The 26,591-nt window shown below is 44.7% G+C and overlaps 1 protein-coding gene across 8 annotated transcripts in view; it reads right to left on the minus strand.

Annotated features, from left to right (window-relative positions):
- Positions 1-26,591, minus strand: part of PITPNM2 (phosphatidylinositol transfer protein membrane associated 2) — an 832,934-nt gene that overhangs the window by 471,815 nt on the left and 334,528 nt on the right. The window lies entirely within an intron of this gene.

Raw genomic sequence — 26,591 nt, forward strand, 5'->3', positions numbered from 1 at the left:
AACGTACATGCGCAGAGACCTTCCCATTGAAAATATATGAGAGGTTGAGGAGGTGATTTCCACCCGTACGTTTGTGAATTGCATTTGGTAGTAAGTAGTATTAGTGTAGTAATATTTGATGAGCAACAAATACTCAGTTTGTGAATTGGATCCTGGGTGTATAAGGTAAGACATGGGTCCGAACTAAAAATTGGACTCCGTGCTGGTGGCAATGTGCAATGCCCCCATAGGGGTGAAATCTCATCAGCGGTGTTAAGGAGCTTGCAAAATCATGTTATATCTTTGGCTGGATGTACAATCTCTTTAATGGGATGAGACCCCTACACGCATTTTTTCCATCACTGAGAACTCTACTCAGATGTCCCCTTATGATGAGAGGCACAGAGGGCTCTCTACCAAGGAATACATGAGGGGAACCCTACACTTAGAGGCAACAAGTGCACCCTAAGCTAAGAGGCACCGACCACATCCTGCTCTGGGAGGCACAGCTACGGACACCACACTATGTTTGGAGGCACAGATTGCTTACTACTATAAGGCACAAAGGGCACCCCATCACAGAAGAATAGAGGCCACCCCACCTATGGAAGTAAGGAGAGAACCCCGTGCTTAGTGGCGCAGGGGGCACCCCACCGTGGGAGGCACAGACAAGCAGGAAGGGCATTGTACACTGATAGAGATGGAGGGGACACTGCATTGCCTGACAGTGCAGGCACCCTTCATTGGCATGAATGGCATCAGGGACAATGGCATATAGGGACAGAAGGCAGTGTTCATTCAGAGGCAGAGAGGGCTCACTAGACACAGAGGAAGAGAGGATTTGCTAAACTTGGAGGGACAGAGGTTTCCCTACATTCAGAGGCACAGAGAGCAACCTACACTGAAAGGGACATTGAACACTCCGCACTCAAGCTCTGTACTCAGAGGCACAGGCTGCGCTCTACTGTCAGACACAGGCTGCGCTCTACACTCAGAGAGACAGGATGCGCTCTACACTCGGAGGCACAGGATGCACTCTACACTCAGAGAGACAGGATGCGATCTACACTCAGAGGCACAGGATGCACTCTACACTCAGAGGCACAGGATGCACTCTACACTCAGAGGCACAGACTGCGCTCTACTGTCAGGCACAGGCTGCACTCTACACACAGAGAGACAGGATGCACTCTACACTCAGAGGCACAGGATGCACTCTACACTCAGAGGAGCAGGATGCGCTCTACACTCAGAGGAGCAGGATGGGCTCTACACTCAGAGGCGCAGGATGCACTCTACACTCAAGGGCACAGGATGCACTCTACACTCAAGGGCACAGGATGCGCTCTACACTCAGAGGCACAGGATGCGCTCTACACTCAGAGGAGCAGGATGCGCTCTACACTCAGAGGCGCAGGATGCACTCTACACTCAAGGGCACAGGATGCGCTCAACACTCAGAGGCACAGGATGCACTCTACACTCAAGGGCACAGGATGCGCTCAACACTCAGAGGCACAGGATGCACTCTACACTCAAGGGCACAGGATGCCCTCTACACTCAGAGAGACAGGATGCACTCTACCCTCAGAGAGACAGGATGCACTCTACCCTCAGAGAGATAGGATGCGCTCTACACTCAGAGGAACAGGATGCACTCTACACTCAGAGGCGCAGGTTGCGCTCTACACTCAGAGGCGCAGGTTGCGCTCTACACTCAGAGGCGCAGGCTGCGCTCTACACTCAGAGGCGCAGGATGCGCTCTACACTCAGAGGCACAGGTTGCGCTTTACTCTCAGAGGTACAGGCTGCGCTCTACTCTAAGAGACACAGGCTGCGCTCTAACTCAGAGGCACAGGCTGCGCTCTACACTCAGAGGCACAAGCTGCGCTCTACACTAAGAGGCACAGGCTGCGCTCTACACTCAGAGGCACAGGCTGCGCTCTACTCTCAGAGGCACAGGCTGAACTCTACACACGGAGGCACAGAGGACAACTTACACTCAAAGGCAGAGAAAGCAGTTTACAATCAGTCATGCGGAGGGCCGTTTACAATCAGAACCACAGAGGCCAGCTTACAGTCAGAGACCAGCTTACAGTCAGCGGCACAGAGGGCAGCTTACACTGAGAGACCAGCTTACAGTCAGCGGCACAGAGGTCAGCTTACACTCAGAGACCAGCTTACAGTCAGCGGCACAGAGGACAGCTTACACTCAGAGACCAGCTTACAGTCAGCGGCACAGAGGGCAGCTTACACTCAGAGACCAGCTTACAGTCAGCGGCACAGAGGGCAGCTTACACTCAGAGACCAGCCTACAGTCAGCAGCACAGAGGGCTGCTTACACTCAGAGACCAGCTTACAGTCAGCGGCACAGAGGGAAGCTTACAGTCAGAGACCAGCTTACAGTCAGCGGCACAGAGGGCAGCTTACACTGAGAGACCAGCTTACAGTCAGCGGCACAGAGGGCAGATTACACTCAGAGACCAGCTTACAGTCAGCGGCACAGAGGACATCTTACACTCAGAGACCAGCTTACAGTCAGAGGCACAGAGGACAGCATACACTCAGAGACCAGCTTACAGTCAGCGGCACAGAGGGCAGCTTACACTCAGAGACCAGCTTACAGTCAGCGGCACAGAGGGCAGCTTACACTCAGAGACCAGCCTACAGTCAGCAGCACAGAGGGCTGCTTACACTCAGAGACCAGCTTACAGTCAGCGGCACAGAGGACAGCTTACACTCATAGACCAGCTTACAGTCAGCGGCACAGAGGACAGCATACACTCAGAGACCAGCTTACAGTCAGCGGCACAGAGGACAGCTTACACTCAGAGACCAGCTTACAGTCAGCGGCACAGAGGACAGCTTACACTCAGAGACCAGCTTACAGTCAGCGGCACAGAGGACAGCATACACTCAGAGACCAGCTTACAGTCAGCGGCACAGAGGACAGCTTACACTCAGAGACCAGCTTACAGTCAGCGGCACAGAGGACAGCTTACACTCAGAGACCAGCTTACAGTCAGCGGCACAGAGGACAGCTTACACTCAGAGACCAGCTTACAGTCAGCGGCACAGAGGGCAGCTTACACTCAGAGACCAGCTTACAGTCAGCGGCACAGAGGACAGCTTACACTCAGAGACCAGCTTACAGTCAGCGGCACAGAGGACAGCATACACTTAGAGACCAGCTTACAGTCAGCGGCACAGAGGACAGCTTACACTCAGAGACCAGCTTACAGTCAGCGGCACAGCGGGCAGCCTACACTCAGAGACCAGCTTACAGTCAGCGGCACAGCGGGCAGCTTACACTCAGAGACCAGCCTACAGTCAGCGGCACAGAGGACAGCTTACACTCAGAGACCAGCTTACAGTCAGCGGCACAGAGGGCAGCTTACACTCAGAGACCAGCTTACAGTCAGCGGCACAGAGGACAGCTTACTCTCAGAGACCAGCCTACAGTCAGCAGCACAGAGGGCAGCTTACACTCATAGACCAGCTTACAGTCAGTGGCACAGAGGACAGCTTACACTCAGAGACCAGCCTACAGTCAGCGGCACAGAGGGCAGCTTACACTCAGAGACCAGCTTACAGTCAGCGGCACAGAGGACAGCATACACTCAGAGACCAGCTTACAGTCAGCGGCACAGAGGACAGCTTACACTCAGAGACCAGCTTACAGTCAGCGGCACAGCGGGCAGCCTACACTCAGAGACCAGCTTACAGTCAGCGGCACAGCGGGCAGCTTACACTCAGAGACCAGCCTACAGTCAGCGGCACAGAGGACAGCATACACTCAGAGACCAGCCTACAGTCAGCGGCACAGAGGACAGCATACACTCAGAGACCAGCCTACAGTCAGCAGCACAGAGGGCAGCTTACACTCAGAGACCAGCCTACAGTCAGCGGCACAGAGGGCAGCTTACACTCAGAGACCAGCTTACAGTCAGCGGCACAGAGGGCAGCTTACAGTCAGCGGCACAGAGGGAAGCTTACACTCAGAGACCAGCCTACAGTCAGCGGCACAGAGGGCAGCTTACAGTCAGCGGCACAGAGGGAAGCTTACACTCAGAGACCAGCTTACAGTCAGCGGCACAGAGGGCAGCTTACACTCAGTTGCACAAAGGGCAGTCTACACTCTGAGGCACAGAGGACAGTCTACAATCAGCGCCACAGTGGCCAGCTTACAGTCTGAGGCACAGAGGGCAGTTTAAGTTCAAAGGTAGAGAAGGCAGGTTATACTCAGCAGCACAGAGGGCAGCTTACACTCAGAGACATACAGACGGGATTCCACAGATGCACTGGATGCAGCGTACCCTACCAGAGGGCAGCGTGCCCTCTAAGGCACAGAGGGCAGCATCTGCTCATAGGCACAAAGGGCGGCTTACACTCACAGACACACCGGAGCATACATAGAGGTACAGAGTGCTGCGTACCCTCAAAGGCACAGAGGGCAGCATACACTCAGAGACATGCAGACAAGATTCCATAGATGCACTGGGAGCAGCGTACCCTCACAGAGGGCAGCGTACCCTCACAGGCACAGAGGGCAGCATCTGCTCATAGGCACAAAGGGCGGCTTACACTCACAGACACACCGGAGCATACATAGAGGTACAGAGTGCTGCGTACCCTCAAAGGCACAGAGGGCAGCATACACTCAGAGACATGCAGACAAGATTCCACAGATGCACTGGGAGCAGCGTACCCTCACAGAGGGCAGCGTACCCTCACAGGCACAGAGGGCAGCATCTGCTCATAGGCACAAAGGGCGGCTTACACTCACAGACACACCGGAGCATACATAGAGGTACAGAGTGCTGCGTACCCTCAAAGGCACAGAGGGCAGCATACACTCTCAGGCAAAGATGCAATCTAACTTGCACGTAAAGGTACAAAGGTTAGCCTACACGCAGAGGCACAGAAGGGGCGTACCCTCAAGGGCACAGAGGACAGCGTGGAGGGCATACCCTCAAAGGCACAGAGGGCAGCGTACCCTCAAAGGCACAGAGGGCGGCTAACACTCGGAGGCAAAGATGCCATTGAACTCGTACGCAAAGGTGCAAAGGTTAGCCTACACGCAGAGGCACAGAGAGGGGTACCCTCAGAGGCACAGAGAGCGGCATGTACTCTCAGGCATAGATGCCATCTAACTCGCACGCAAAGGTACAAAGGTTAGCCTACACTCAGAGGCACAGAGAGGGGTACCCTTATAGGCACAGAGCGCAGCGTACCTTCAAAGGCACAGAGCGCAACGGCACAGAGGGCAGCATCTGCTCAAAGGCTCAAACAGCAGCTTACACTCAGGGACACAGAGGTAGCTTACACAGTCACACAGCGCAACGTACCCTCAAAGGCACAATGGGCAGCGTACCCTCAAAGGTACAAAGGCTAACCTACACTCAGAGGCACAGAGGGCAGCGTACCCTCAAAGGCACAGAGGGCAGCATATCCTCAAAGGCACAATGGGCAGCGTACCCTCAAAGGTATAAAGGCTAGCCTACACTCAGAGGCACAGAGAGAAGCGTACCCTCAAAGGCACAAAGGGCAGCGTACCCTCAAGGGTACAAAGGACGGCCTACACTCAAAGGCTCAGAGAGAGGCATACCCTCAAAGGAACAGAGGGCAGCGTACTCTAGAGGGTACAAAGGCTATCCTACACTCAGAGGCACAGAGAGAGGCATACCCTCAAAGACACAATGGGCAGCGTACCCTCACAGGTACAAAGGCTAACCTACACTCAGAGGCACAGAGAGAGGCGTACACTCAAAGGCACAAAGGGCGCGTACCCTCAAAGGCACAAAGGGCTGCGTACCCTCAAAGGCACAGAGGGCAGCGTACACTCAAAGGCACAGAGAGTGGCATGCACTCTCAGGCAAAGATGCCATCTAACTCGCATGCAAAGGTATAAAGGTTAGCCTACACTCAGAGGCACAGAGAGGGGTGTACCCTCAAGGGCACAGCATGCAGCGTACCCTCAAAGGCACAGAGGGCACTATCTGCTCAAAGGCTCAAACAGCAGCTTACACTCAGAGACACAGAGGTAGCTTACACAGTCACACAGCGCAACGTACCCTCAAAGGCACAATGGGCAGCGTACTCCCAAAGGTACAAAGGCTAACCTACACTCAGAGGCACAGAGGGCAGCGTACACTCAAAGGCACAGAGGGCAGCGTATCCTCAAAGGCACAAAGGGCAGCATACCCTAAAGGGTACAAAGGACGGCCTACACTCAAAGGCACAGAGAGAGGCGTACCCTCAAAGGCACAGAGTGCAGCGTACCCTCAAAGGCACAATGGGCAGCGTACCCTCAAAGGTACAAAGGCTAGTCTATACTCAGAGGCACAGAGAGAGGCGTACCCTCAAAGGCACAATGGGCGGCTTAGACTCAGAGGCAAGATGGCATCTCACTCACACGCAGAGGCACAGAGGGCAGCTTATGCTTGGTAAAGCGCTGATGAGAGCCAGCACCAGAAGAAACACAGAGACCTCTTTACGCCCCACGGCAGAGTGGAACAAGCTTTCCCCATGTGCCACCTGTTCTGTGAGTCAAAGAAGAAAGTAACTTCCCTGTACCTTCAGAACCAAATTCACTCACAAGCTATAGGTATGGGTGCAAACATCAACTATTGCCTCTGCTTCCGTCATCCTATAATGCCTAGGACGTTCTTGCTACTGTCTTGTAATTGCATTTGTATAGCGCTTACTTCCCCTAACAAGGCCAAGAAACCCAACTCCAGAACTCACGGCTGATCCAGGATTATTCGGTAATGGTTACTGGAATTAGTCAAGTGCTCTCAAGCAAACTAGCCCTGCACCCCCGGGGCCTTTCCTGTCTCACCCAGCTGCTGTCCTGGATCTTTGATACAGCCTGCATGAACTTCAGCCATGCATCTCCACATTCGATACTCAGTATTTTATCCTGGTGGATCAGGGCATCTCTCACCACCCTCTGCTCAAGTGCTCATCACATTAAAGTTCCTTTGAGTGCAGAGCAGGGGCAGACCCTCCACGAGAGTGGAGGAGTGTCGCGCCTCTAAAAAAGAGCCCCAGAACTGAAATATAAAATGGCAATAAGCTTTATTAATTACCATTTTACTTTTCAGCACCCCGTCATGAACCAAGTGTCATGACGGGTGGGGCAATTGCTGCTGACTGGCAGCAGGGAGCTGTGCACTTTGTTTAAAGTGCGTGTGTCCCTTTGGCCGGCTGTCTTGCGAAGGCCAGCCTGACATGCGCACTTTAAACTTCTCCAACCCAGCAGGGTTAGAGAAAGCACAGACCTCCAGTGCTCTTGTGAGTGCTGAGGCAGGCCGCTACCTCAAATCCTAATGCTATTTCATGCTGGCTACCAGCATGAAAGCGGCACCAGAATTAGTTAGTGCAGTTTCCTGGCTCCCGCGTTGGAGCCAGGAGAGACGACGAGAGGAGGACGCCGTAAGGTAAGTGCTGTTTAAAAAATATATATTATTGTACCCCCCACCGCCCTCCCACTGTAAATACGAGCCTGCTGTCAATGGTCCAGAGTCTCTTTTTTAATCTGAAAGTCCTTTTGAATCTGCTCCCAGTGCCCAATCCATAATATATGACCCAAATGCCCTATAATCCGAGCACAGCAAGGCTTCCAAATTAAAGAACATGTTATGGAATCCGTAAGTACCACCGCAAGGAAAGGCTGGTCCCAAGAGCGGCAGGGGTGCTGCGGTGAATGCCAATTGCATCCAATAGACTCAACCACCTGTGCGTGCAGCCTCCTTCACTCAAAAAGCCTTCTTACAGAGCCCCAAGAGAAGAGCTCCAGCCCAAAGCGCTATTCCATGAACCAATTAGCACTGACAGAGAGCTATAGTAGTCATCGAGACAAGCTGGTGGGTTCAAGTGCCTGCTGCTGACACCTGAGTGCAATCTGCAGGGTGCCGGTTCATCCACGAGGGGGGTAAAATGGGATTCTTCTCAGGCTGCTAAGACCATCCCATCATGATGTTCGCTCTGCTGAGGCTGTGACGGAAGTGACTCGTCTGTCAATCATGGCACTGGCGTAAAAAACATTGGCTGAGGTTTAGGAGCACTACATGAAAATGTTGTTAACTCAAGACCATGTGGCAGTATGCAAACATGAAAGCAAGTAGCAATATATAAGGTCGCAACTTAGGGGGTAATGCGTCAAGCATTGTAGGCGGGGTAAACATTTTAAGCATGTTAAGTCAGAGTTATTCTCAGAGCCAATGCAAGAAAATAGTGACAAGTTGTGCATTTTACACATGTTGGGCAAAGCCATACGATTAGAATATATTTTTGTATATTTTACACTGTTTATTGGCTTCTGAGAGGGAGGCAGGCTACTGAGTGTACTGAAAAGCAGTTTCTACAGATTTCAGTAAAAAACACATTATACGTTTTCACAGTTATTGCAAGCTGATGGCCCTTTTTGACAATCCCCTTTGAGGCAGGAAAGCCTGCTCATTAAATATGATCATTAGGTATCCACAAAGGCGCTCTTGCCTGAGTGTTGACTGGAGGGATGTTTTCAGTTTGCTGATCTGACATTGCAACATAGCATGTTTAAGGCTGCAGACATGAATAGGTCTCAACATACTCAGGTTAGTGGGTTAATGCACCTGCTTCGGATGTGTGAGAGGCAAGTCACAGGTTTGATTCTAGATGCATCTTTAAGTCCCTGAGATAGATTCTCAGCTAGCAGTATTATCACTTAGCAATTGCTCAGCCAAGAATATGCATTATTTTATAAACGCCGTAGTTGTTGTTAGCACCCCATATTGAGCCGTTTTCAGTGTATAATTGGCTACATCCATGCTGGAAGCCACCAAACCCTTAAAGAGCTGTACCAAAAGTTAGTCGGTTTGTACTAACTTTGCATAACATGGTTTCTAAGGTTTAAACTGTACAAACGGTTAAAGGATCACCTTGTATCTTCCAGTTGGGTCAAATTACAGTGATGCCCCAAATGTTTCCTAAGAGTCCCCGGACACCTGTTTGATTGTCGGTATGGGAAATCCTATTGTAGAGATTGTCTGGCTAAACTCACTTGACCACATTTAAAACACTTAATTCTAGCCCTTCACATTTGTATCAACAATTTCTTTCTTTCGCGTTTGATAGTATGTAGTATTCAAAATCACCAAGTTGCAAATAGTAAATAAATATATATAGTAGTGGTCAAAAGTGAAGTTACAGTTGGGACCGAGTTCCATAGGAAGAGCATTTTTTGTTTTACTAACACTTGAGCCCAGTTTGATGAATCTTCCCAAAACCTAAAAAAAAAGTTCATCCAACTCAGCTCTTTTATGAAAGGTTTAAGTGTGATCCGTCAAGCGGGTGCTGCGAAAAAGGAGCATTAAATGTGAGTTTTTCCAGGGAATTTCCTATATGAACTTTAGCAATGCTGCAGCCAAAACAGCTGAACGGAATTATACCATATTTGGCAGAAAACTAGATCTTTGCCCTTAAAGTGTGCTTTTTGTTATTTGGTGTAAATCTATTCAGTCGTTTAAGAGAAATTAAGGGTTGAAGCTTATACCTGTCTGCTGCAGAGGAAGTCCCAGCAGTGATGTCATCAATGATGTCATTGAACATGTCATGAGTGATGTGATATGGGAGGTCATAATCAGTGCATGGCAGAGGCGCAAGTTATAGTTAACTCAGTAAACTATAACTGGTGAATTTCAGTGTTTTAGATTGTATTTTTAACAGACATATTTATCTAACTATAACTTCACTTTAACCTTTGTTTTTCAGTGATTATTTATATATATGTTTAATACTTAAAGTATGCAACACCTTAATCCACTTAGCATCCCCGCAAGCCCTGACAGAAACAAATCCAACTTTCTAAACTTTCACAGCTAGCTTTTGAATAAACCAATATGGAATCAAAGTGGGAGTGGAGAGAAAATGGGAAGAATGATAACAGAATAGAACCACATCTCTCCCCAAAGATATCAGAGATACAGTTTGAAAACGGTAATATGATCAATAAAATTAATAATATAGACACCACAATTATTTGGGAGCCTCCAAACTGACATTTAGATTCTGCTGTGGTTCTTAACTCCGGAGACAGTAGTGTCGAGAAATTAATCCCTGTGGAACGACGGCACATCTGATAGAAGTACATCTTGAGTTTCTCCAGACCTCATCCTGAGGGGTTCACCACATGTACAGGTTCATTCTGTGATTGTACATTAAGTTCAAAGTTCTTGAAAAGTTGAGCGAACTTATTATGTAAAGTAATAGTATTACCACCCTCTTCTTCTGGTGAAGGAAACTCTTTTCAGCCCGTTAAGTGCATAGAAATCTCGTGTTTACTCCAACACTTTCCATCTTGAGTGATTACACTGCCTTTAGTCACCTTCACTACTTTAAAGGCGGGGAGAACTTAGCATCGGGTTGAGTCCCAAGCGAGGTAACTTAACCTTAACCTAAACCCCCACATTCAAATTGTGATGCTCTGTGCCTTATTACTCACATCAGAACGTTTTTTAACTGAATCTGTTTTGCTTGTACTCTTTGCTTTACTTTAGACATGTTGGGTGCCTGTCTATCATGGAATTTAATAGTCAATGTCGTAAGCCACCAAAAGCACACTTGTGAAGCAGACATCCTTCCCTTCATTCCCTTCAGCAGATCAAACAGACTTTCACCCATGATAGATTGTGGACAAATCCTGTACACTCACAATGGCTCGATAATGGTTCACATCCAAGGTTGCTTACTATGGGAGGCAAGAAGAAGACTTTCTTTGAGATAACGATTAAGCCATTTGACCTGACCATTATTTTGAGGAACATACAGAGCTGTGATCGTGTGTAACTCCATACAATCACATTTTGGAAATTTTCCATTTCAGTGGAGCATAACTGAATACCATTGCCTGTAACAATTAATTCTGGGAAACCTTCTTTACAGAAGACATTAAAAAGAAAGCAAAGCAACTAAGGTTTGGTATTGGGATGCTCTACAGATTTAATATCTGGCCATTTGAAACGGTAATCAACAATAATCAACAAGAACCATGATGTAGCTGAGTGTGTGGAGTAATGATTTGGTGGAACCTACAAAATCCAAATCTACAATACCCAGAGCTACTTTCTGCCATGCCGTCATGAGCCATTGGATTGCTGTAAAGGGAGGGGTGATCATCCTGGCATTTTTATAAGATGTAGATCAAAGCTTACAACTCCTTACCCCTTTAGCAGCATCAATGTCTATGCTCGGCCACAAAATGTGAGTGCAAAGGAAATTAAAGCTGACATACCCATATGTCCCTGATGCCCATTTTCAAGCTATTTCTGTTTGGTGCCCGAAGGAGAGGCACATTTACAGTTATAATAATATTCTGTAGTAAGAGTAGTAAAAGGGAGGCTTGAGTCTGCCATAACTTTCAAATCCTTTCCTCTCGTGTGTGCAATGCACATTGGGGCTCTGAATTTATCCTCATCTGCATTAATGGTAGCCACATTCTTCCCACTAAAATCATTTCCTTAAATTGAATACAGCCACCATCACATCGTTCTTTCAATAATACTTGCAGCACTGTTGCATTACACCCCCCTTTCCTGTCTCTATATACTTTTGAAAAATGGCCCCTTTTCCCACATGCACTGCAGGTCTAAATAAAAGCTGGACATCCTTTCAATAAAACAATGTGCAATTTACTACCACATCTAACATAGGAAATGATTCCTTCCCATTTCTTTTTTTTCTCTTTACCTTTTTAATTATGGGTCTCAACAGCACTAATCTCCAACTGGCTTGCCTCCATTCTGCCTTAATATTACTTCTTTAATCCAAGGCATAGATTGCACAAAAGCTTTGGATGTGGTGATCATTTCTTCCAGTTTGGGATACTCCATCACACACAATGCTTACTGGATTTGCCTAAAATTAGTGTGAAACAATAATTGATCCAAAATCTTTTTGTCAGTTGCCTTGCCAAAGTTAAATGTATAAGCTAACTTCATGAGAGTCATGAGAAATTCATCAATTGGTTCATTTGGTTTCTGTGTCCTGCTATAAACATGATATCTTTCCAAAGAAACACTAATTGTGGATTAAATATGAGAGTTAGGGTCTGATTACAAGTTTGGCAGTCGAACACGCCGACTGCCAAACTTGCTGGGAGGACGAAACCGTCAAGCCGGTTGCGTCCCCTCCAAGCGTATTACAATATAATCCAGCGGGGCTGACCAGCTGGAACATTGTGCCAGTGATTGGTAGTGAGATGTGAGAGGACTTTGGCAGCATTACCACCAACCCCAGAAAAAGCCTGCTGCTCTCTACTGATGTAGGGCTAAACCCAGAAGCGCGAATCTAGAGATATACAGCACTAGGGGCACCCACTAAGGTGAAAAACTACAGACCACAGATGAAGTAAGCACGAATTTGCACTACATTTACCACAATGCAATGGGGCAACCTGCATGCTGGTGCGTGAGGCAGTGTGCTCCTAACTGTTTCCTGTTTAAAAAGGCTCCTTTGAGCCAAAAAGCTGACAAGCTTTGGTTGATGCACCTGTGTGCCAGTGTGTGGTACTGAGACATGGGAGGACTTTGCCAGAATTGCCAGCAACCCCAGAAAAAAGCCAGCTGCTCTCTATTGAGGAAGTGCTGAACCCAGAAACACGAGTCTAGAGATACACAGCACTAGCTGCACCCGCTAAGGTGAGAATCTACAGACCACAGATGAAGCAAGCACATATTTACACTACAATTACCATAATGCAATGGGGCAAACTGCATGCTGGAGTGTGAGGCAGAGTGCTCCCAACTGTTTCCTATTCAAATATGCATTTACAGAAGTATATCAAAGTTAACAGTTACAAATGCATTCTCGCCACGTACGGTTTATCCATCACAGATAAATTTAATGCATTAGTACCATAAATAGTAAATACTAGTGCATGCGTATCGCAGATTGATGCCTAAGCACTGGTTTGTGACCGGCTTGTAAATTCAGTAATAGCAAACACAATTATGCACTCCTGCTTTGAAGCAGAAGCCTAACAGAAGATTGAAGCATTGTACTCATATCCTGATTACAGATGGCTGCTACAGTTTCTTCACGAACTTCCTGACTGGGAGAATGAGAAGAATGGTAATGAAGACTGCATAAGTGTACACATACACTAACAATATCTTAATAGGATGGCTTCTTGTCTTTTCTCCCAGAAGGCCCAGAAAGGGATTAGCTAAACCAAAGCTCCTGCTCTGGGCAGGAACTCTTGAAGGCGTACACCGCAACAAAGTTCCGTCCATGGATGGGAACTTTTGAAGGCATCTACCAAGGTGCTTCGTAAGACGTAGAGATCCTGATCTGGAAAAGAAAGCTTGATACCACATGGTAAGCTCCTTCACTTATACAACATCAATGGTAGATACGCCTCACACTGACTGAAGAGTCCTTCATTGGTGAGAAATACAGACCTGTGGCTTAGACTAAACTGAATAATAGTCATGTCAGAGGTGAGTGGTGTTTAACTGGAGTAATGATGTTTAAGAAGTAAACATTCACATAACCCGAGGAAAATAAAACTGAAGAACAGTTTAAGTAAAATGATGTAAACCGATGTTTTCTCAGATGTTTCCACTGTGTTGCTAGTTTCACATTACCAAATGCTGATAGAACTGAAAACACAGTATCCATAACACGACAGCGTGTTTCTCGTGGTGTAGGTGATGCTGGATGGGGTTCTTAGCGCGTGGTGTACAGCAACCGCATCATTGCCACTTGTAGTATTCAAAATAACTAAGTTACAATTTGTAGCTATAAATACACACACACGTACATATTATACAGTGGCCATCACCATTGTGTAGTTATAGTTAGATCATACTTTCCATAGAAAGAGCGTTTTTTCTTTAACTAAAAGGTTTGACTTGGTTTGGTGAATCTTCACAAAACATTCCAAAAAAAGTTCAGTTCATCCACCTCAGCTCCTTCCTGGAACTCTCCAGGGTGATCCATCAAGTGGGAGCCAAGAATAAAGGGGGTCCCTAAACACAATTTCCTTATGCAGTTTCCATAGGGAATTTTGAATGGCTCTACAGCCCAAACAAATTAACACAATTACATCAAATTTGGCAGAAAGCTAGATATTTACCCAGAATAAGGATCTTTGTGAAGTGCTATAACTCTGTTCAGTAGTGTTTGAGAAATTAGGGTTCAAGTTTTATACATACTTAGACAGTTTGGCATGCGGGACTTCAGCGGGGATCCTGTGGCCATGTAACTTTAAACAATAGAGTGGTCCAATTGACCGAGGGGTCTTTTTTCGCATTGTCCGACTCACTCCCACTGCAGCAAGAATTTCTCATTGTCAGGCTGAAATATGAACAGAAATGATGTGGCCACCATTACAGAACTCGGTTCCCATGTTCTGGAAAATAAAAATACTATTTTTGAAGATAGGGATCCCTGATCCCCTAGCCCTTGTGTGGGCTCCTAGAGGGTCAAAAGTAAAAACAGAAAATGAGGGAGTTCGCAATCCCATGGGCCACGTGGGCCACTCACAGGATCCAGCCCAGGTCCATTCCTCCATGCGTCCATGTTTTTCTGCGAAAGTCCCATGGGATCAGACTATTAAAAAAATGCCAACGGTGTTTCTGGGAGGTTAGTCATCTGCGTTAGGGATGAGCGCAGGGCCTGGCTGACCATATAGCTCGTGGCCAAAAGCTGTGCTCAACATAGGCTTGGCAGCCCGCAGGGGGTTAGATGCAGGGTCTGGTCACAGGGGGGTTGGCTCATGTGGAGGTGGAAATGGTAATACCATATTACTTTATGGTAAAAAAAAACTAGAAATGAATTACTAAAACAAAGGTTAAAGTGACATTATTGTTAGGTATGGTAATAATATCTTACTTTACCTTAACAAAACTCAGAAATTCACAAAAAAATGAATGTTAAAGAGGGGTTATCGTTAGGTGAAAATGTCAGTTAAAACATAATATTTTTAAACAAAAAAAAAACTGAAATTCACTAGTTATTGTTTACTGAAGTAATTAGAATTTGCCCACTTGGCATTCATTGGTTATGACTATACATATTACGTCACTCATGACATGTTCTATGACATCATTGATAATATCATTGATGATATCTTAAATTACATCACTGATGACAACCATCAAGTTTCCCTTCTGCTGTTATGGGGAAACTAGAAGTAGCCCTATACCATCTTGGACATGTTAGCAGGGCTTCCTCAGCAGACTAACTCGAGGATGCACATTTGCACCAGCTCGTAGACCTGGGATTCACAAGTACATCCACACTATGGGGAGGGACTCCCACATAAAATTATGTGGCATATGCATACACTGTACCAAATGGGTGTACACTGCTGTTGTGTCTCAGTCCCTGAGCACTCAGGTACTCCACAGCTCAGTGGTGATGCTCCCACACCACTGTTAGTTCGTATGGTCTGGTCCATTAAATCTGAACAAGTCACACACACACTGTTTCCATCTAGCCTCTTGGGGCTCTTGTTGGGACATAACTGGGAGCATCACAGCTGTTCAGGGGATGAAAGGGGATGGGGTGAATCAAGGAGCATTCTTGAGGCAGCTGAAAACAAACCCAACATTATTACAAATGATTCCCAGCACCTCAGCATTGGTTACGAGGGTGGACACCAGACATCTGCTTTTATGTGTATTTTCCTATATCTTAAAAATAACTTATTTTGAAGGAATTCAAGAACATTGTGATATGGAACCATAATCCCTGGGGTGGGCTGGCCAGGTGCCCACTTCAGCTGATGTGAGCTGCATTTTTTCTAAGTCGGATAAAAGCAACCACCGACCGACTAAATTGACCCATTTAACTGTTCTCAGGTCTGTGCGAGTTAGCCTATCATGACCTGGTCATCTTAAATTTGTACACAGATATGCTGATGTTTTTGGACATTTTCAGACTGTTCCAACAACATTAGACACTTTTGCCTCCATTATTTCATAGGGGGATTTTGGTTTAAGCCTTATCACTTTTTAACTTTTTAACCCCTCATCTATTTTTCACCAGTGTTGTTTTTTAGGGTTGAGCGTGCAAGAGCTCTGGCCTGTTGTAATCTCTCTGTGGGTTTTTAACCATGTCCACTCTTCTATTCATTCTTTGTTGTGCTTGTCTTAAATGCTTCATTTTTATTGGTGCATTTTGTGAAATGTCCCTCCTTTGTGTGCTGAGTTCCCTCCCAGGCGATTTCACTAAGTGAAACTTTTTGTTGGTCATCATACTACGACACGCTTCCTCCTGTTACAGCATGTGATGACCCTCCTCTGGTTTTGGCTTGTCTTTAATCCCAGCCGCGATCCTTTCTTGACATTCACGCAGGGAGCCAATAACTCTCACGCTCATGGCAGCCATGGCGCTTTGAATTGACTTGCTTCTGTCAACTGTTTTACTTTTAATTTTCAATTTATGTGGCAAGAAAAGTCCAGTAAGAATTTACAATGTTAATAGCTCTAACTTGAGCAAACGCAAGACCCACTGTCTTGCAAATGCTTGTTTTTCTTATTATAGTTTTAACTTTCTGTTTAAATATGGTATGCCCCCCCTGATTTCTTCATTTTGTTAGTTGTATTCATGTTTAGATTGCTTGTACATGCAATATATCACTCGTTTCCTCTAGGGCATGCCTTGCTGTTCTGGCTAACCGATCAAAGTTGAGTCAAGTTACCCAAAGTGAAACCCACTGAAAACGTTTGGTACAAATGTCCCAGGGTGGTGCAGGAGACCACAGTCCTGCAGTGCAAATACTGCTTACACCCTGAGAGTAGTTGTTTTTGAGGATTTACAAATATTAGAAATGCAACTGCTACATTTTGGGCCCTTCAATGGAGCTGCCCTATGTTGAGCAGAATGTGCAGAGATGTGCAGCAATGCACGCACATTTTACAAATGCACGTACAAGGGTGTATTGTGGGCGGATAAATTAATAAGAAATGGGGGGAAAATCTAACGTGGAAATACATTTGGAAATATTGCATTTACAGGTGTAAGGCGCTCAAAGCATACATTATAAAATCTTCTGTTTGCAAAAATGAGTATAAGTAATGAACATTCATAACTTGTAAACACCAAGGAGTCACACTGAAGTGTATGACTTAGTAAATAACATGAACATTTTGAACATGCATTAACAATGTAATGTATAACTTATTTCTGGAGCTTTGTGAATCAACCCTTTTCTCCTAAATACATTGATTTATCCTGGTATTTTTTAGGCAACTGAGTCTAATGTTCTTTACAAGCAAAATGCCAGCAACAAGTGGCACACAATTATCATTATTAATTTTACTACTGCTATTATTAGTACCATTCATGTTAAACATGTTGGGGTCTTTCACAAAGGTACATTTACATGAGTAAATTTACACATGTGAAAATCTACTCCTGTAGCTAGGTGTAAATCTACACTTTTGTGCTACTTACCCTTTCCAGGTGTAGATGTACACCTAGGATCAGGTGGTAGAGACATCTAAGACTTAATTTATGAGTGTAAAGTTACTACTACTAACTTTACCCTCGTAGGTGGAGATCTCCGGGACAATAGCAGAGGTATCCCTATGAGAAAATACTGGGGAAATCATTAACGTTTAAAAATCTTTAGACAGTTATTAAACACATTTTAAAATAAAATATAAATGTAAATTATTTTAAAATAGTTATTAATATAAAACTAATACAATAAAAATAACATTTTATAGCACATTAATATATTCAATTAAATGTGCATTAAATATATAAATATGTTATATTTGATAAATAAATAATATTTATTAAAGAATAACTAAAAAACGACTTACAGTAGCAAGTATGTGTGTATTTAATATGTATTCAATATTATTAAAAGTCGTGTTGAATTAATTAACATTATTTTACATTTTTTTTAAATGTCTAAAAATGTTATTTAAATTAAGTTTATTTAATTTTAAAATCATAAAATAATTATTTGATAATTATATATAATTGCAATATTAAACATATATATACAGTGCTTAATTTGTGCTTGTTGATTCCGGTGCTGAGCACCGGCACTTATTTGTGAGGGCCGGGGCTTATTCTTATCCCTCAAACATTTGCTGCGAGCAAAAGACACATATGTGAAAGACGGAAGAAGGAAAAACTAAAAAGGGTCATAAAGGGAGAAAGTTGCAGAATGAGCTGAAGGGGCAGGAGTGGCCGTAAATGGATTGAAGAGGCCCGAGATGGCTTCAGAATGACGCTGCCTCGGTATTAAGTGCTGGCAGATTTCATTACAACAGCCTTGTGTTTAAAAGAAGGGCTTTGAGCAACGGCACCTCTTAATTTACAAATTAAGCACTATATATATATATATATATATATATATACATATATATATATAAAAACAAATCCCTTTCGGGTTAGAGTGAGGCATAAATTATGGAAAGCAGAAGAGAGACCTCCAGGTAGTTCCCAGGTTTAGGTGGAGAGCAGCTCCAGTAAGGAGCACCCTGCAACACCAGCAACATTCTAGATTTGCTCACCTCAAATATCTGTTTTTCTAGCAAAGTTTTCAAGCACAGGATTGGTACAGTGCCATCCACGCCAAGCTAGAAAGTGGCAAAGTCTTTTGCCATTTGTACAGCAAAATCTTTAAGCATAGGATCGGCCCAGTGTCATCCTTGCTGTGCTATAAAATGACAAAAGTCTTTCAGCACGCCAGGCACAGTATTACAGCTTTGGACCGGTAAAATACCATCGAAGCCAACATGGAATGAGCAAAGGCAACCCCTGACACATGTTTCAATGTCATTACATCTCTTCAGAGCGGTTTAGCTTTGTCCAGACTGGAGTGATGAAAGGCTTTTGTCACTTTTCAGCTCGGCGAGGATGGCACTGGGCCAATCCTATGCTTACAGATTTTGCTGTACAAATGGCAAAAGACTTTGTCACTTTTTTAGCTCGGTATGGATGGCACTGTGCCAATCCTATGCTTAATAACTTTGCTGGAAAAACAGTCATTTAAGGTGAGCAAATCTAGAGTGTCGCTGGTGTTGCGGATGCTCCTTACAGGAGCTGCTCTCCACCTAAATTTGGGAACTACCCAGAGTTCTCTCTTCGGTTTTGCATTATGTATATATATAATAGTTAGGACCATGTTTTCATAGAAAAAGCGTCTTTGTGACTTGCCTATATCTTTAGCACCGTCTGACAAATCTTCACAACATTTTCCATAAAAAGTGACCTGGTGATTCTTGTTATGCATGGAAAGTTTCGGGATGATTCGTCAAGCAGGAGCCAAGAAAAAGGGGGCTCAAAAAATTGCATTTCCCATGTTAATTCTCATAGGACCTGTCAACACGTCAACAGCCAAAACGACTGGATGGAATTACACCAAATTTGGCAGAAGGCTAGCTGCCAGTATGCATATTGCGTTTTTTAAATTTTTTTATTTTGTTCAGTAGTTTAGGAGATATTTAAGAGCAAATAAATGTGTATATCTCTGGCTGCAAATATTTAGCGAAATTCGCTAATTTTCACAAACATGCAAGCAAAAACAAGCGTTGCAATTGGCTGACTGCAACCTAACTAGAAAGTTGCGAGCGCCATTTTATTTCACGGGACACAGTCCGCGGGGGTGAAAATATAAATTGAAATTGGCATAAGGGGTCAGGCCGAAGGTATCATAACCCCAGGAGTGTGATATAGGTGTGTTTTAGGGGCAAATAATAGGTTTCATTTATTTTTGCAGCACGGCACACAATATTCACAAAAAATCATGAATTTTCATGAATTTCCATGAATTATTTGAAAAATATTTGAGATTATGGGAAAATTTGAAAGAAAAACCACAGACTCATTCATTCACTAATTCATTCACCCATACATCCGCTCAGAGACTTATGCACCCACTCAGACCCACTCATTAACTCACACACCCACTTTCAGACCCACTCAGACACTCACACATCCACTGACAGAGACAGGCCCTGTAGCAAACCAGTGCTGCACATGGCCAAAGGCCAAGCGTGGTGCGGGGTTGGGTGGTTATAAGGGCGTGGCTGCAAGGCCTGGCTGCAAGGGTTGGAATAACGTATAGTAATTAAAATTACTTTACATTAAAAAAACATAGAAATTTACTGAAAAAAACAAAGATTACAGGGACGTTTTAGTTAAGGTCTGAATTTACTCATACAAAACCATAGAAATTCAGCAGTTATGGTTAGAGTTCTTTCAAGTAACTATAATTCGCGCCCTAAGGTAATTATAACTCCTGCCTTCGCCGTGTAGAGCTAATTACTCCACATATTAAGTCATTGATGACATCTTATATGGCATCTTTGATATCACTGCAACATTTACAATAACATTATTGATAAGAAAACTGTGCATGGCAAGGGCGTGAGTTATAGTTACTTGAAAGAACTCTCACCATAACTGCTGAATTTCTATGGTTTTGTACGAGTAATTTCAGAACCTAACTCTAACCCTGTAATCCCTGTAACCTTTGTTTTTTTCCAGTGAATATATATATTTAGTAAAAGTTGAATTGATTTTATTTGCAACTGAATTTTCATGGATTTTTGGGGGGTATTATTTTAAGGCCATGCCTCCATAATTTTGCATTAGAATATGTTGCAGTACCCATGAAGTGACGTTGTGTGGTGCTTGACTTATTTCAAAGCTGGGCTGTAGTACATTTACTACTGTGTTGTCCACCTTTAGGGCTATAAGAACTTTAGAAGTGTTGTTTGTGAAATGGAGTGAATTGTAACAGGCTCACTCTTTTGCAGGTCAGTGTTTGTAGTACGCTGTCCTTCCCTAAACATCTCCTTATTTTTTCGCTAAAACCCACCCAGTTTGTGGTACATATTCCCCACTTTCCCACCACTCCCCCTGTTAACCCACATTCCCACATTTGGGACTTAAGGACTCATTACAAGTTTGTTGGAATAGGGTGCGGTATTTACCACATGAGGTAAATACCATCACCCCACTCTGAGGTATTTACCACGGATGGTAAATGCCTCCTATTCCGAGTTTGGAGCAGGAAAACAAAGCCTAACATGCAGAATCAGTTATAACACACTGAGTTAAGCATGTTTCTTATTTTTTTCCCGGGCTTTTTTTCCCCTTGATAAATTTCAGCAGGTTTGACCTGCCAGATTTATCAAGGTAAACTAGGAGGGTGTGATAAACATCACAAAACTTGTAATGTGGATCCCTGTGCAAATACACCTTTGCACAATGATTGGAATTTAGCCCTGAACAAATAATGAGGACCTAAGCAGCGCTTAATTTGCGCTTGTTGTTTGAGGTGGGGCATCCCCTAATTTTTCTGCTGCAAGCATTTACTGCGAGCAAAAGACACATATGGGAAAGATGGAGGAAGAGAAAAGCGAAAAAGCATCATAGGTAGAAAGCAGAAAGCTGCAAAAGTGAGCTGAAGGAGCAGGGAGTGGCTGTAAATGGAACTAAGAGGCCAGAGGTGGCTTTAGGATTGCGCTGCCTCAGAATTCCATGTATGCACATTTAATTGCAGCAGCCGCATGTTTAAGAGGAGGGCTTTGGGCACCAGCACGTTTTTATTTACAAATTAAGCACTGGACTTAAGTAATAGATTTACATGTGTGGCCATCTCGCCATTGAAAACAATAGAAGTGATGGGGCCCGAGATCTCCATCCGTAGGTTTAGAATTACATTTTTTTTAAAATAAATTGTATTACCGCAGCACTACAGTACGTACTACAAAATGCAGTTTGCGAATCGGGCCCGTAATGTTATTAGCTTTTGTTATGGTTAATACTGGTACTCTTATTACACATTTAACGTGTATTGCGATTACCACACTCATTATGTCATGGCTCTTATTACTACATTATTAATAGCAATAGAGGCTCCACTAATAATGACAATAATAATATTAGAAAAGCGGTGAGTTCAAATATTCTACGCTTATTCGCCTAGAACTGGGTCACCTGATGACCCTCCGGAAGCACTCGACCGGAGGTCACGCGCGGTTGGCGCCCGCCAATCACATTGGTTTATTCACGGCGAGTTTACCCCGGACTCCGGAGTTCACTATTTTTAGCCAGAGTGAGCCCGAAATAGGCTCCGTGCTCGTCATTCCCTCGAAATCTCATAACAAAAGACAACTGTTTCCATTACTGTCGAGCGTGATCTAATTGTGCACGGGATTGTTTCCCGTTGAAACATCAGCTGTAAAAATAGTGGAAAATAGTCGGGGCATTAATATCGCAGGGAAAAAAAGAAGGGAAAAAATGGAACGAGTATGATCCTGACGGTGCGTAAACCAGGACGAAATGGGGGAAACGTGCAGAGAGGAAAGCGTGTGTGAGACTGGAATGGTACCCCCTCTGCTGGAGGTGTTAACAGCTGTTAATTGACCATCTGACCTGTTAGCAGCATGTGAACAATAAGGTGATTGGTGCTAATCCCCTGGGCCGCTCAACATTGGGGTTCAGGGGTGCAAGTGTAGGAAGTTGTGAACCCCCGGGGAGCAGACCATGCCCCCCATTGAAGGTTTGCACCTGTGTTGTTGCCTGAGTGTTCACCTGCCGTTCCTTGGGGCTAGAGGTGGGAAAACGCCTGAAATCTCAAGCCTGAAGCCTGGCTCGTCTCAGCTCGCGGTCCCTTTGGAACCTCGAGCCCATAACGAGCCGAGCTTTCATGTGGCTTCTGCATGCCAACCTTGCTCTACCTTCATGCACACACAAAAGCAGTAATATTTGAGATAAATAAGAGAGACCGATACCTGTTTTGTGGTTTTTCTGGTTTCACTTTGACTTGTACAAAGTGAAACCAAAAAAGCTGGATCAATCGCGACTTCCCAGCACAACGTATTGTGAGCATTCAGGCAAATATCTTATGTTACCCATTCTCTTTTTTCTTTCTTCACTGTCGCATAGGAAGACACATTCAAGTATGTACGTCTAGTATACCAGCTGTACAAAAACCCTTGTGTTTTATTTAATAGACTATAATATTGCTCTATAACAAACTGGGGCACATACATGGTTCACATAAAAACTGCCTCTTAGTGCATTTGCATCACTGTCACTAGGATGGGGACGTGGTCAGGAGTGGTCCTATTTTCATGTTTAAAAACCTTTAATAAGGACTTCTCAATGCAGCGCTGTAATGTGATATATTAATGTCAAAGCTTCCACATGTTAAAGAAATACACTTTTTTTTAATTTTGAAGAGACTTTGGGGGTCATTCTGACCTTGGCGGACGGCGGAGGCCGTCCGCCAAGGTACCGCCGACAAATGACCGCACCGCGGTCAAAAGACCGCGGCGGCCATTCAAACATTTCCGCTGGGCCGGCGGGCGCTCTCCAAAAGAGCGCCCGCCGGCCCAGCGGAAATGCCCCTGCAACGAGGTCGCCGGCTCAGAATTGAGCCGGCGTAGTTGCAGGGGTGCGACGGGTGCAGTTGCACCCGTCGCGTATTTCAGTGTCTGCAAAGCAGACACTGAAATACTTTGTGGGGCCCTCTTACGGGGGCCCCTGCAGTGCCCATGCCATTGGCATGGGCACTGCAGGGGCCCCCAGGGGCCCCACGGCACCCCCTACCGCCATCCTGTTCATGGCGGGTTTCCCGCCATGAACAGGATGGCGGTAGGGGGTGTCTGAAATCCGCCGCCATGGAGGATTCAATGGGGCAGCGGTAAACCGGCGGGAGACCGCCGGTTTACCCTTTCTGACCGCGGCTGAACCGCCACGGTCAGAATGCCCTTGGGAGCACCGCCAGCCTGTTGGCGGTGCTCCCGTGGTCGGTGACCCTGGCGGTCACCGGCCGCCAGGGTCAGAATGACCCCCAAAATCCTATTTTATGTGATGTTTGTTGTTTGATTTACATATCAAACATTTTCATGCCTCGGCTTGTGCACAGGCTCTCAGAGCAAGCCAGAACATTGGCTTGGCTCTGGCTAGGCTCCCCCTTTTCATTTGTTGGCTTACCCACCTCTACTTGCGTCCCCCAGTTTCTCCCACCCCCAAGAACTGCCCCTGATCGTCGCACCTTGTCATACGTAGATACACACCAATTGTCTGCTACATAATTCTTTACTGAACTGAATTTATATCATTATTGGTAAACATAGTTGCAAAACTCTAGAAAAGTGATAGCACAGATGCAAACAGTAGTTTTAGAGATGGCTTAATTTAGAGCTGAGTGCAAATTCTGAAAGTGTGAAAAATGGGGGAACTACAGTTTTCTTAAAAGATTTCTCTATTGGGTGACTATAAACCAAGAACAAAGTTAGAGCGCTTTACAAACCAGTGCTTAATTTGAGCGAAGGGTTTCCGGTGCAGAGCACCGGCACTTGTTTTTGAGGGCCAGCACTTAGTTTTCTGCTTCAGGCATTTACTGTGAGCACAAGATACATATGGGAAAGACGGAGGAAGAGAAAAACAAAAAAGTGCCAGAAAGGGAGAAAGCTGCAAGCGTGAGCTGAAGGGGCAGGGAGTGGCTGTTAATGGATTAAAGAGGCTCCAGATTGTTTTAGGCTTATGCTGCCTCAGTATTCTGTGCTTGCACATTTAACTGTAGCAGCCACATGTTTCAGAGGAGAGCTTTGGGCACTGGCACCTTTTTATTTACACATTAACCACTGTTACAAACACTACAGAAACACAGACACAACTGAGTTACATGATGAGCAATGGCAAGGACATAAATAGATAGTAGAATCTGTAAGACATTTAGAAAATACGAGCAAGTAAAGAGTAGAGGACTGTAGTAGCAAGTTGTTGACATCTAGATGAGTTTAGCAACATTGTGCGTAGTATGAAGTCTGAGGAAGACAATGAACACACAAGGGAGGTAATTATCTTAAATAAAAATGCTATTACAGAAGAATAGTTACAAAGCATAAGAAACTGGTGCATGTTGTCATACATGTGAAATTAAAATGCATTTGTGTAGCAAAACTACTCTTCTGAGACTTAAGTCACTGCAGTGTCTGAGGAGAAACTAAGGTGCACATATTGTATTTTGTGATAGAGGTGGGCAAGCCAACAAATTAACAGGGAAAGCCGAACCAGAGCCGAGCCAAGGGATCTGGCCCAGATCTTGGAGCCCATGCACAAGCCAGGCCCTGAAAATATTTGCTATGTATATCATATAACAAACATCACATAAACTATGATAAAGTCTCATCAAAATTCAAAAAAGTGTATTTTTTAACATGTGGAAGTTTTGACATTAACAGGGCACATTAAAGCACTGCATTGAGAGTACCTGTTAAAAGTGATAGTTTTGTGCAACTGGTAGTCTGAACTCACATATTCGAAAGCGCTTTCATACATGATAATGACGAAAAAAAGAGTTTTGTTGAAATAAAATATTTGCATAGGATCACAATATTTTAGCGGAGCGGCTGCAATTTATCCAGCTTTTCTGATTTCGCTTTGTACAAATCAGCCGGTAAATGGGTATCTTTTTTTCTTTCCATATGTTAAGGATTGTTTTTTACCTCTTAGTGCAGTTTTTAAATATAAAGCAAACTTGAAGGCTGAGTGCTTTACATGAGCATCAATTTCATTACACAAGGTCACATGCATTACTTATAGGCATGGGGGAGATTAAGTGATTTGCCCAGAATCATAGGATGTTGATTGAGCTGACGCCAGGACTTGAACCTGTTTCCCTAGTTCCACAGTCAGCTGCTGGCAAAAAAACTGCAGGTCAGTGCATAATTTGCGCAACCTGTAATGCCAAATAATGTAACCAGTGCCTCCTTCCCAAAATGGAAATCATATTTTCTAGTGGTTATTCTATAGAATATTAAACGCTGCAAGCAAGGTGAAGCGTTTTGGTAGAACTTCAGGCACACCCACTAATTGATGTGAAAAAATGCAAGTGACCTCCCCAGGCAGGGAAGAAATGGTCTGTTACATTTTTCCTTTAGTACATCCCAAATGCGAAATTAAAACTATACTGTAAGCAAATAAGCCATCATTTGTCAAGGACTTTACATGTCACCTAAGAAATGATATGAAAAAACAGTAATGTACCTTCTTCCCTTTTATTTTTTTCACATTATGGTGCCTAGCTGGCAATTTCCCTGTGTTGTGTTCAAAACCTTCAGCAAAGTCCTGCCATGTTGGGCGACAGCGCCTGGAGGGGTTGCTGAGCCATAGTTGGAATACTTACAATGTTAATAGAGAATCTACAAGTTCCAGAATGAAATGCAGCTATAAACATATTTAACATTTGGAACATTGCACTGATGTTCAGCTATCTCTTTTAAAAGCCTCCTCAAACACATGATTGCCAACACACTGTTTATTGGCAGACGTGTCTTGCCAAGCACGTCCACAGCGTGACATTTATTAAGACCTCAGGGGCAGGACGCAGGGGCTTATTTTGAAGCCCCTCTTTGACACCTCCTTCCAGCCGGGACATGACAGCTCATTACTGCGAGAATCACAATCCCTTTGTGTTCTTTCACTACATGCAGCACTTTTCAGGGTCAGACTGGCACAGAAAATAGGCAGCACACCGAAAACAAAAATTGCCCCCATCAGCGAATCAGACGGCTAAAAAGTGACCCACATTTGCAAATCAGGCAGCTTTGAACTTGTAAAGACATGCTGTAGAAGTGTTT

Source organism: Pleurodeles waltl, chromosome 11 (assembly GCF_031143425.1).
Source record: "Pleurodeles waltl isolate 20211129_DDA chromosome 11, aPleWal1.hap1.20221129, whole genome shotgun sequence".
Lineage (NCBI taxonomy): Eukaryota > Metazoa > Chordata > Amphibia > Caudata > Salamandridae > Pleurodeles > Pleurodeles waltl.